Raw genomic sequence first — 11,481 nt, forward strand, 5'->3', positions numbered from 1 at the left:
ACTGAAACTGGTATATTACTGTATGTCAACTATAATTGAAAAAAAAAAAACTCATTGAACTGTACAATGTAAATGCAAGCAACTAATTGTCTATTCTATTTCGATAGGGAAAAAAACTACACTTAAAAAAAAAAAACAAAGAAACTACTTCTAAAATTCTAAAATTAACCATTTAATTACAATTTTGACCAATACTCTGGAGGTGTTTAGAGAGTGCATACCAGGGGCATCAGCCCTGGAGATAGAGAGTTGCAAGGACAGGAAAGAGCATGTGGGAAGGTCCTGAGATGGGGAAAACAGTTCATTGCAAGAACTGAAAGGAACTCTGTGTGGGTACAATTCAGAGAGTGAATGGAAAGTGATTTGAAACAGGTTCATAACAATCATATTAAGGGTTTTAGGCTTCATTTTAAAAACAAAGAGAAGCAATTTCAGTTTTTTCTAAGAAGGAGAATAGCAGAATGTAAAGCTGTTTTTAAAACTTTATCTGATTAAAAAGAGATAACTACTTAGATGAGTATTTCTGCAGCTTAGGTAAGGAAGTATGGTAGCAAAGACTATGGGTGTGGCAGTAAGGATGAAAGAAGCAGACATAATTGAAAGATTTTAGAAATATTTTAGAGATAATATTGATGATATGATTAATTAGCTGTGGAATGTGAGAGAAAAGAGGAGTCAAGGAAGACTCCCAGGTTTCTTGCATAACTGGATATATAAACCATTGAAAGAGAACAGATTTTGAGAAAGGTGATGATTTGCTCGGTTTTGTTTATATTGAATTTGAATAGTTTATGAAATATAGAAGCGAAAAGGCTTAGGAGAGTTGTACATAAGAGAATCTGAGGTTCTATGTGAGTTTTCACAGCAGCTCTATGTTTAAACAAATTTAATTTCCAATTTAGTTGTGCAAGCAAGTAGTTTTGTCTCCATTTTACAAGTATTATGTCACTGTATGTCTACAGTCAGTTGTTTTTAATCTTTTTTACCAGTAACTTCTCACAAGAATATGTTCACAACATACCTGGTAATCCAAAACTTTTAAATTAATGTCATACATAGGAAACAGTCACCTAAAAATTAGCAGACTAGAAATTAAAGAGCTGGAGAGCAAATGTACCATATCTCCTTACCTACTGCTGACTTGCCTATATTTTTATTTTTTTCATTTCTGGTTTGTCTCCTTACCAACTGTTTGAATGAAAACGTTGATATGACCACGAATTCTAAAAAATACTTTTGCCCACAGTCAAATCACTTTAGCATTCATATCCTATGAAGAAAATAAGTTAAAAGAAAATAGAAATATACTATATATGGATACATATTTTGAAACTAATGAAGAACCGGTCTCATTATCATGAAGTAGAAATAAAAGCCACTGTTGACCAAAACAAATTTTATAGATGTTGACTAAAATACATAGCTTTTTCATGTATTTTCAAAGGCGAATGTGTTAGTTCTTTCCTATGCCTAAAATAGGTAGCACGACCTATTTCAGGATGCCAGCAGTACAGCTGCAAACACATACAGACTTTGGGAAAGTCACATGAATCACATTCGTGCATAACGAGCTGGCAAACTGTGACACACAAAGGCAGGAACGTACTTGCTGAGTGTTCACTTTACTTGGTGCTGTACTTCACAAAATGTTTTTCTAATACTCTTGATTCTTTGATTGCTGATGCAGCATCCTCCAGGCCTTCAAAAAACAATTTGCAGTTAAAATGAGGAAGATATATTTTCAGAAAAATGAAACCTGGTGTTATGTTTTTCCATTTCCAGGAAGTAGCATTAAAAAAGGCCAAAAAAGGTGGGGGCAGAGGTTTGCAGAGATTCTGGAGGGCTGGAAATATCATTTAGTATGAGGTAGAATCAAGTTTAATTTCCCAAATGGTTATTATTTCTAAGAGCATTTTTCATAATGAAAAGTGAACATTGAATAGAAAAATCTTAACCTTAAACTGCTTGAATGGAATATAAATTCTGTCTATATAATTTTAAATAATTGACATTTTTAGTAGTTGTTCTTTGTGATCATTTTTATATACTCTCTTGGAAGGTTCACTTGATACATATTTTGATAGATAAAGAAATAATAGGTAAGTATTATTATGACAATTAGCCATATTATTTTTATCTGCATATAAAAATCCAAAGAAACAGAGAAGAAAAAAATAATACAGAACCTAACACTAACTTTTGGTTTCCCCAAATCATAAGCAAATTTGAAGAAGGGAAGATATGAATGCTTACAGTCTTGGGATCACCATAGATACATTGTCTTCATTCTATATTGCCCCAACTCTTCTGTCAATGTTTCTCATCACACCCAGCCTTTACCCCCTTAATCTCTCACTCCCCCATTTCCTACACATAGGGTCTGCTCCAGAGTTCCCTTGATTCTAGGGAAGCAAAACACATTTTCTTTTCTCAAAAAAAGTGTCATCCTAAAGAAGTCTTCCTATGACAGGCCTACTGTACTGGCCTACTGCTGATAGTGATTCCCCATAGTTCTCAGATTAATCCTTTTAAATATCTTCATCAGAAGCAGGAAGAAAGAGAGAGGAGAGACAACTCTACATTTGCTAATGTCATTTCTCCAACTTCAAGAAATTTGTCCATACATGGTCTCTCTAATGGTGAACTAGCTTTTGCATACTGTACTCTTCAATAGATTGCATTCCTAACAGCATCCTGGAACACACTTGCCTTTGCCAACAAACATCTGGAAGAGAGAATGTTATCTTGGTAATTGTTACTTTTTATGCACCGTTTTAAGCTGAGTAGACTTCAAAGTAGATAAGCATGACAGTTAGGATGGAATTCTGTTTCATTTTCCTCTTTTCACTCTGACTCAGTTATACTGGCCTCCCTGCTTTACCCCTAACCTGAAAGCATACTCTTGCCTTAAGGTCTTTGCATTACTCTTCTCTCTGCTTCCAAAGTTCATTCCCCACAAGCCTCTCTTCCTTATTTCACCTCTTCTCTCATCAAGTGTCAACTTATTAGAAGAACCTTCTCTACCTCTCTATTTAAAACTGCAGACCCTTTCCCCAGTCCCAATTCCCAATCCCTGCTGTGCCTTTCTTCATAACACTTATCATTATCTATCTTATTTGTTGTTGTTGTTTTTTCTATTACTAGAATATAAGCCCCATGAAGGCAAGGATTTTTTCTGTTTTATTCATTGTTGTATCCTTATGATTTAGAAGAGTAGGAACTCAAATGTTTGTTGAATAATGAAACGGTGAATGAGTGAATAAATGAGTAAATGAGTAAATGAGTATTGGGCTAAAAGAGTACTAGATATAAACCTTAACTTTGTGTAGAGCAATAATTTAAGTCATTCATTGACTTCTTATTTGTCAATGACATGAACACTGAAGAATCTTTCCAACTATGTTCTAGTAAGTTAGCTAGGCACTGAAATTGTTGGATTTGGTGGGCCTTGATCATGGTTATTGTGTTTTTTTCTTACCACCACTACACATAATAGGTCTCTTGTCACTCTTTTTTTGCTGTTATTAGATTTACTGTCTTCCATGGCAGTAATGGACAGCTCTAAAGTAGATGTTTCTGAAGTATCATTGATAACAGTGTCACAAAGATTGTGTAGAGTCAACAGCCAACAAGCTTAGCTGATGAAGAGGAGGTTTGGGCAGCTGATACATTGCCTCATATTGGAGAGGGAAATTTTATACTTCCTATGCCTCAACAGCTTCTGGAAGCAGTCAGCTATTTTTAAAGAGAAGCCGAAGCTTTATAGTAATACCTGGTCTCTTGATTTTTGCCACTTTGACATCAATCATCATTCTCCAATTTAGCTATCTTTGCATTATTTAGTTCCACGGCTGCTAAATTTGTGTCCTCTTATATTCTCTTCATTAAAATTGCTTCTCAACATCTGTGGTTTACGATACAGAAATCCGACTTCCAGTATCGCCTGACTAGGCTTCTTTTGCCATTCTGTATGCTGTCAAGTTAGACAGGTAGGAGACTTTTTAAATAGAGCATATCTAGCTGATCAGAATAATTCATCAAAAAAACACCTCTCTATTACATTATTATGACATGTTGCTGTTTTTGTAGTTATAACTGTTTTTGAGGAGTATCAACATACTTGTGATTTCATATAATCATTTATCATGTAAAATATAAGAGATCATCTATTTTAATGACCTTATTTTTTCATTAAAAATTGATACCCCAAAGATAAGTTTCTTATGCAGGATCCCAAAGCATTTAACTACCTAAACAAATACAGTTCTATAATAGAGACTGTGAAAACATGGTCCCTGACCCTTGTTATCTAAAAACTGAATGTGTTAAAACCAAAAGATAAGAATACATGGAAAATATATCACTATAATTTAAATTTATTTTACTGTTCTAAAGCATAGTCATAAAAATATTACATTGGGAAAATTTAATTCAGTCAGTCAATATATATTATTTATCTATATTGTGCTTAGGACCGTGCTGGGGTGCTAGGGATGTCAGATTTATCTAAAGAGTCTTAATCTCTGCCATCACAGAGCTTGTAATATAGTGAAAAAGACAGATGAGTAAAAAGATATAATTACATTAAAATATAATAAGTGGTAATACAGGAGAAATACATCAAGCTGTGGGAGCATGGAAGAGCAGTACACAACCTAGACTGTGATGGCAATTGGGATCAAGAAAAGCTCTCTAGAAGAGGTGGTTCAAAATTGAGATATAAATGATGAGTAAGAGTTAGCTAGGTGAAGAGCAGGTAGCCAGAGGGAGATAAGATTATGTGTGAAAGCTTTGAGGTGAGAGAATACATAAAGTGTTAGCAGATGGAAAGGAAGCTCAGTATGGATAGAAAATGGAATACTAGTAGATTAAAGCAAGAGGAGCAGCTCAAAAAATAGGAAATGTCTTATGAATTCTATGAAGGAGCTATAGCTTTATCCTAAGGTCAATAAAGAGGTCTTTCAAACAAGAAACTAGCATGATAAAATGAAAAGTTAAAACTCTAGCTAAGAGAGAGAGAGAGAGAGAGAGAGAGAGAATAAGTTAAAAATGATAAAATTAAAGTTAGGGAGAACAATTAAAATGCTTGTTTAGTAATCTGAGCAAGAATGTTGAGGCCTGAACTAGGGTAGTAATAGTAGAGATGGAGAGAAATGGATGAAGTCAACAAGGAATTTAACAGATAGATTCAGCAGGGTTGGAATACTGATTTTGCAGCTAAAGCTTTGGAAGACAAAATGAAGAAATCATATATGACTTCAAGGTTTCTAACTTAATAAACTGGGTGGATGACAGTGTCATTCATTGAAATAGAGAACATTAAAGAACAAATTTGAGTGTGGACAGTAAGGAGATCAATATTAGATGTTATATTTATGTTGTTTATATGACATCCATCTAAATTTGCATGGATGAGAATTGTTAGGTCACTGGAAATACAAGTCCAAAGTTCAGTAAAGAGACCTGGGTTAAAGATATAGATTTGGGAGTCATCAAATATACACGGTAATTACAACAATGAAAGCCAATGATATCATGTAGTGAGAGAATAGAAATTAGTAGTGAAAAGGACAAAGAAAATAATCTTGTAGACAATGAATGTTTAAGTAACTGAGAAAGAAGAGGTAGGTAAAGGCCTTGCAAATGAATAAAAATAGAAGTTCAAGACTTGTTTTTTTTGGAAAACAAAGGGAAAAAATTTTCAGGAAGCACAGAATGAAAAAAAAATCTCATATGCTGCTGAGTAACCAAGTGAAATAAAAAATAAAAATAAAATATCTATCAGATTTAACAACAAGGTAATTAGCATCTTTAAGAAAAGCATTTTCAAAGATTTAATGAGGTATAATTCTGATTGGCATCCATTCACTCTTTTAGTCAACAGATGCATTTATTGAGTGCCTACTTTTAGCTTGGCACTGTGTTAAATGTTGCACATGCATGGTAAGCACAAGCATAATCATCACTCTTAAAGAGCTTGCAATCTAGTGAGCAAGACAGATATTAATGAAACAGTAATATAAATAAATATTAGGTTGCTACTCTGACAAAGGAAAGCGTTATGTATAAATATACATAAAATAGAAGAGCTAGAAGTTTTCTCTATGGAAATAACATCTGAACTAAAATGTAATGGATATGTATAAATCAACTAGGCATAGAAGAGTGAGGATACTGTGATGAATAGTGTTCAGGGTAGAGGAGAGAACATTTGCTAAGACCTGGAACAGCAAGAAACATGGCATATCCATAAAATTAAAACAAGGAAAGTGCTTCTGGGGTATAGAGAATAAGGAGGAGTATGGTAAGAAATGAGGCTAAGAGAAATGGGACAAGCTCAGATCTTGCAGCTAAGGATTTGGTTTTTATTTGAAAAGCAATGAGAAGTCATTGAAGTTTAATTGTAGGCATCTGTCTTGAGGGAGGGAGTGGGGTTGACATGATCAGATTTGCAATTGAAAAGTTGTTCCAGCTTCTATTAGTAGAAAGGATTTGAAAGAGAGGCAGAATAGTTGAGGAGAAAATTGTTAAAGATTCAAGTCTGTAGCATTCCAGGCAAGAAATGACAATAGTATAAACTAAAATAGTAGAAAAGTTAAAGTAAATAGTTATTTAGATTGTAAAATTGATAATATTTTCTGACCAATTAGATATGAACTTGTGGAAGAGAGAAGTGTCAAAAACAAAAATACAAAAAAAAAACTTCCCAAGTTTCTGTTTCGAGTACTTAAAACAATTGCAACTTATTTTCTTTAAAATTTTAGCTAAGAAATTGAAGAAGAGAGAGTAGCTGGGATAGACATTAGGTTAATGAAGACATGAGGTTAGTAAACGAGTTTTAAATTCGTTTTTTTTTGTGTATGTTTGTTTTTAAGATGGTAAAAAAAATAAGTATGATGAAATGTTCATGGTAAGGACCTAGAGAGAGGGAAGAAAAGTTCACATAACAGGCACAGGAGAAATAATCAAAGTATAAGTTCTCTGAAAATGCAGAAGGAAGTAGACTTGTTACAGCCAAAGGAGTTCCAGTAACACACACACCTCTAGGTCCTTTTCATTGCTGGAGAAATGAATTTCAACTCAGTGAATATGAGAAATATTTGTTTATTAAAAGCACATTATAGTCTATGGCCATGCCACCCTGAACGTGCCTGATCTCGTCTGATCTCAGAAGCTAAGCAGAGTCGGGCCTGGTTAGTACTTGGATGGGAGACCACCTAGGAATACCAGGTGCTGTAGGCATTAAAAAAAAAAAAAAAGACACCTTATGAGATAGGAGACAGGTCAAGCCTAAAACCGTCTAGCCACGTGGAAATGAGGTTAGGTATCCCTAAAGGATGAGTCACAGCCTGGGAAGATGGAGAGTTGTAACCCTGGGGGAGAAAGAGGTCTGCGTTGTATTTGGGGCCCTGATGGGGTGGTCCCAAAGACATTCCTGGGTGACTGGCAAATGAAGTCATTTTGATTGACACCTGATTGACACTAGGCAATAACTGCCTAGTGCAAATGTGTGTACTCAGAATTCAACTCCAATTAGGGTGTTCTTTGGGCAGTCTCGAGGCTGGGCCCCTATCCCTTTGTTCTCCTGTCACTCATGTCTGACTAGCTACCTAACAGACTCTAGAACACTTAGTAAAGAAGAAAATATTGGGTGGGGATACAGATAAATCATAGAGCTGGTGACAGATTATAAGGACATTCTTTTTCGATGGCTATTTTCTCTGTGAATTCATTTGCTGAAAATGAAACAAGATGTGATGGTGTCAAAGTTTGTTACCACATTATTTATATTAATGAAATATTAAAAGCAATAACAGTGTTTACTAGAGGATTGGTAAAATAAATGATGATATGTGTCTATAGTGTTCTAGTACGTAATATTTAAAAATCATGTTGTAGAAGAGTATTTTAGATCAACGAGAACTATTTACTATGTTTCACATGAAAATAAGTTTACAGAAGAATATGGATGATATACTCTCAATTAACAAAAATAAATATTGACTATACTCAAAGTAGAAAAGACTAGAAAGATACAAACCAAAATATTATACACACACACACACACACACACATACACACACATATATTCACATATATGTATGTGTATGTGTATATGGATATATGAGCAGATGGACTAGAGATATTTTCATTTTCATCTTTGTTCTTTAGATTTCACTAATTTTCAAAATAAATATGAATAGATATATGTGCATCTACATTCAGTAATTAGAAACAAACATTTTAGAAATAAAAACAAACTATTTCATTCAGTAATTCATTACATTGTCATTGAGTTGCATATAATTTTGTAGCTCATTTGTAATTTCCTTGCTGTAGCACCAATGCCTGGCTCAGTCTAAATGTTTCATAATTGTTAAAACAATACAAACTAATGCTTAACTTGTAGGCATTTCATATACGATATATATGAAAGTTGTTATGAGAGGAAATCCTAAGAGTTCTCATCACAAGGGAAAATATTATCATTTTCTTTTTTTTTTTTTTTGTAAAATATATAAGATGGAAGATATTAAGTAAACTGGTGGTAACCATTTCACGATATATATAAGTCAAATTATTATGCCGTGCACCCTAAACTTATGCAGTGCTGTATGCCAAATTTATCTCAATAAAACTGGTAAAAACTGCTAAGATGATACAATAATGCAACAATTTTTGTCTTCCTTTTAATAGCCAACTTTTGACAATATGGACTGTTTTATTAAAGAGAAAATGTAACAAAAATAAATTTGTATATGTCAAAAAATATAGCAGCATAACTTATCCTACTGTTCAGTATAGAAAATGCAAAGAAATGGTTGTAGAATTATATTTCCATTGAAAAAGCACGAGGCTATATTATACATTAATCAAAATAGCTAGTATGTTTTTAAGCCAGAAGCTGATTAGTGCTTCGCCCTCAGGGCAATTCAGTGAGGAGGGTGTCAATATGATTACCAGTTCATGGACGAGAAAACTGAGGCATCGAAAGGTCATTTGGTCAAAATAATTCACAAGGAAATGGAGAGTCAAGTTTGGAGCTCAGGTCTGTCTGACCCTGGAGGCTATGAATTACACTACATAGTGACGGGAAGAAAAAAAAAGAAAAAAACAGCTTCCATTGACCTGACTCAGAAACCTATACCTCTGCTGGCAAATATCACTATTCTAATTGAAAAAAAAAAAAAATCAAATGAACTAATAAAAGAAAAAAATCCACTTAGATTAAAAAGTAAACACCATTAATTACACAAAAGATATTTAGACAGTTTCCTTGGCAAGAAAATTAATATTGCCAGTGTTGCAGAAACAATCATAAGCCCTGTCTCATTCCTTAAATAATTAGCAATAGTTAAAAGGTTGTAAAGGAAAAAAAATAAAAATCAAGTGAACATTGAAAATGACACAAATGGCACTTTTTTATTGAAAAAGGCTTTCAACAGCTGTAGATTTGACTTAAGGATATTTGCTAATTGTGCTGCTGTTTTGACCATTACCATCACCAGCTTTTATTCATACTTAAGATCGGGAACAGTAAGAAAAATACTTTTTTTCTACACTTAAGCGAAGTCCTAAACTCATTCTCCTAATCCTTCTCCTCCTCACACTTCCAACAAATACTTGTTGAGCACTTGCCCTATGCTCATTTTTCAGACTGCCAAATAGAATATTATTCTAACACAATCTGATTGAAATGATAACTCCCAGATGATAAAGTAAAAAAGCAAATTAATCTTTATCATCAAGATATTTTTAAAAGACATTGTTTTAGTTATTGGTGTAGAATTTCTTTCAATGTCTTCTACATCCCATACCCCACATCAACCAACCAACTAAATAAGAAATTAATAAGAAAAGGGAAATATACATTTCAGTAGCAAGAGGTAACAGATATCTTTTTGCTGTTAGATATTCTTAGCTGGTGGTATTTGAGAGGGTTTGTTGGTTTTAATTTGTTTAGTTTAGGTTTTTTTTTTCTTGAATTCATTACAATAGTAATAAAAAATATTTTATATCTTCCTCTTTTCAGCTGAGAAGTTCAAAGAATTTACAAAATTAAATTCATACACACAACCTCTATACAAGCAGGCGAAAATAAAAGAATCATCTCTATTATATTAAAACAACTCATACTTAGAGAAGTAGTTTCATGAATGACAGTTTTCATTTTAATGCAGTTCATCAAGTTATGATCTATTTTAACCCTGATGGCAAATTAATTAATTAGAATTATTTATGCAATAAATAGAGGAATTAAATTGCAATTGCCTTTGTTGGCCATGCAGGATGTTTGATGAAGAATATAACACTGAGGTATCTGGGCCCTTTAAATATATAGATTACTATCATCCTTTCTCCTAGCATGAGTTTTCCCTAAAAGCAGAGGCTGAGGCATAGCCAAGAAATGGAAGCAAACTAAATGCCCATCTACAGACGATTAGATAAAGAAGTTATGGTTCATATATACAATGGAATATCAATCAGCCATTAAAAAATGAAATCCTACCATTTGCAATGGATGCATGGACCTAGAGGTTATTATGCTGAGTGAAATAAGTCAGACAGCGAAAGATAAATACCATATGATTTTGTTTATATGTGGAATCTAAGGAAGAGAAAGAACAAACTAATCAAAACAGATTCACAATTTGGTGAATAGAGGACAATTTGGTGATGGATAGAGGAGAGGGAGTTGGGGGGCTGGGTGAATGAGGTGAAGGGTTAAAGAAGTACAAATTAGTAGTTGATAGATGGTCACGGGGATGGGGAGCATGGCATAGGGAAAGCAGTTAACATTAATATACTGGTTAGGTGGAAAACCAGAGGAGAGAAGGAGCAATTAAGGGAATCATTTTATAAACTATATAAATATCTAACCAATGTACTGTATACTTGAAACTAATAATAAAATAAAATAAAATATAAAATGAAATAAAATAAAAGAGCTGATGAGGAGTAGTTGGATCTCAGAGGGCAGGAGTGAATGACAGAGGGAAACAAGGAAGAGGGATAGCCCATGTAAGGTGATATGGAGAACTGAAAAATTCTCTGCTCTGAACATTCATGGATGTCTTTCCTCTCTGGGACCAAGAGACTTGCTCCCTTTAAATCCCTTATTTTAGTCAAAAATTCTTAGACCGGGACTTAATGGCCTGAAATGAGGAAATCACAAAGAAAAACAACATTTTTTGGCAAGATTGTAATACCTGCCTGAACAAATCAGAGCACTAATTATGCAACTGCACTCTCCTGCTTGTCTCTTTTCTCTGTAAAGCCCCTATCATCCCCCACATTAAAGAAGACATTTCCTTTGTTTCTCCATTACAACTGCTTGAATAAAATATCAATTACCTTGCAGTTTGCATGTTGAAAAATTTTTTGAAAATTCAACAGTGTATTACCCATTAGAGGGTGAGTGCTTGATCTTGAAGAGATTTCTGAGAAGCCTTTTAAAGTGTGTCTCAGAATCATCTACCT

General features: G+C 33.8%; 1 non-coding gene across 1 annotated transcript; it reads left to right on the forward strand.

The window, feature by feature from the left end:
- The first annotated feature begins 7,123 nt into the window (after positions 1 to 7,123).
- On the forward strand, positions 7,124 to 7,242 carry LOC112477101. Its single transcript, XR_003045323.1, has one exon. It is a non-coding gene; the product is annotated as a 5S ribosomal RNA (ribosomal RNA).
- The last annotated feature ends 4,239 nt before the right edge of the window (positions 7,243 to 11,481 follow it).

The sequence above is a fragment of the Pteropus alecto genome, unplaced genomic scaffold, assembly GCF_000325575.1.
Source record: "Pteropus alecto unplaced genomic scaffold, ASM32557v1 scaffold182, whole genome shotgun sequence".
In the NCBI taxonomy this organism is placed as follows: domain Eukaryota; kingdom Metazoa; phylum Chordata; class Mammalia; order Chiroptera; family Pteropodidae; genus Pteropus; species Pteropus alecto.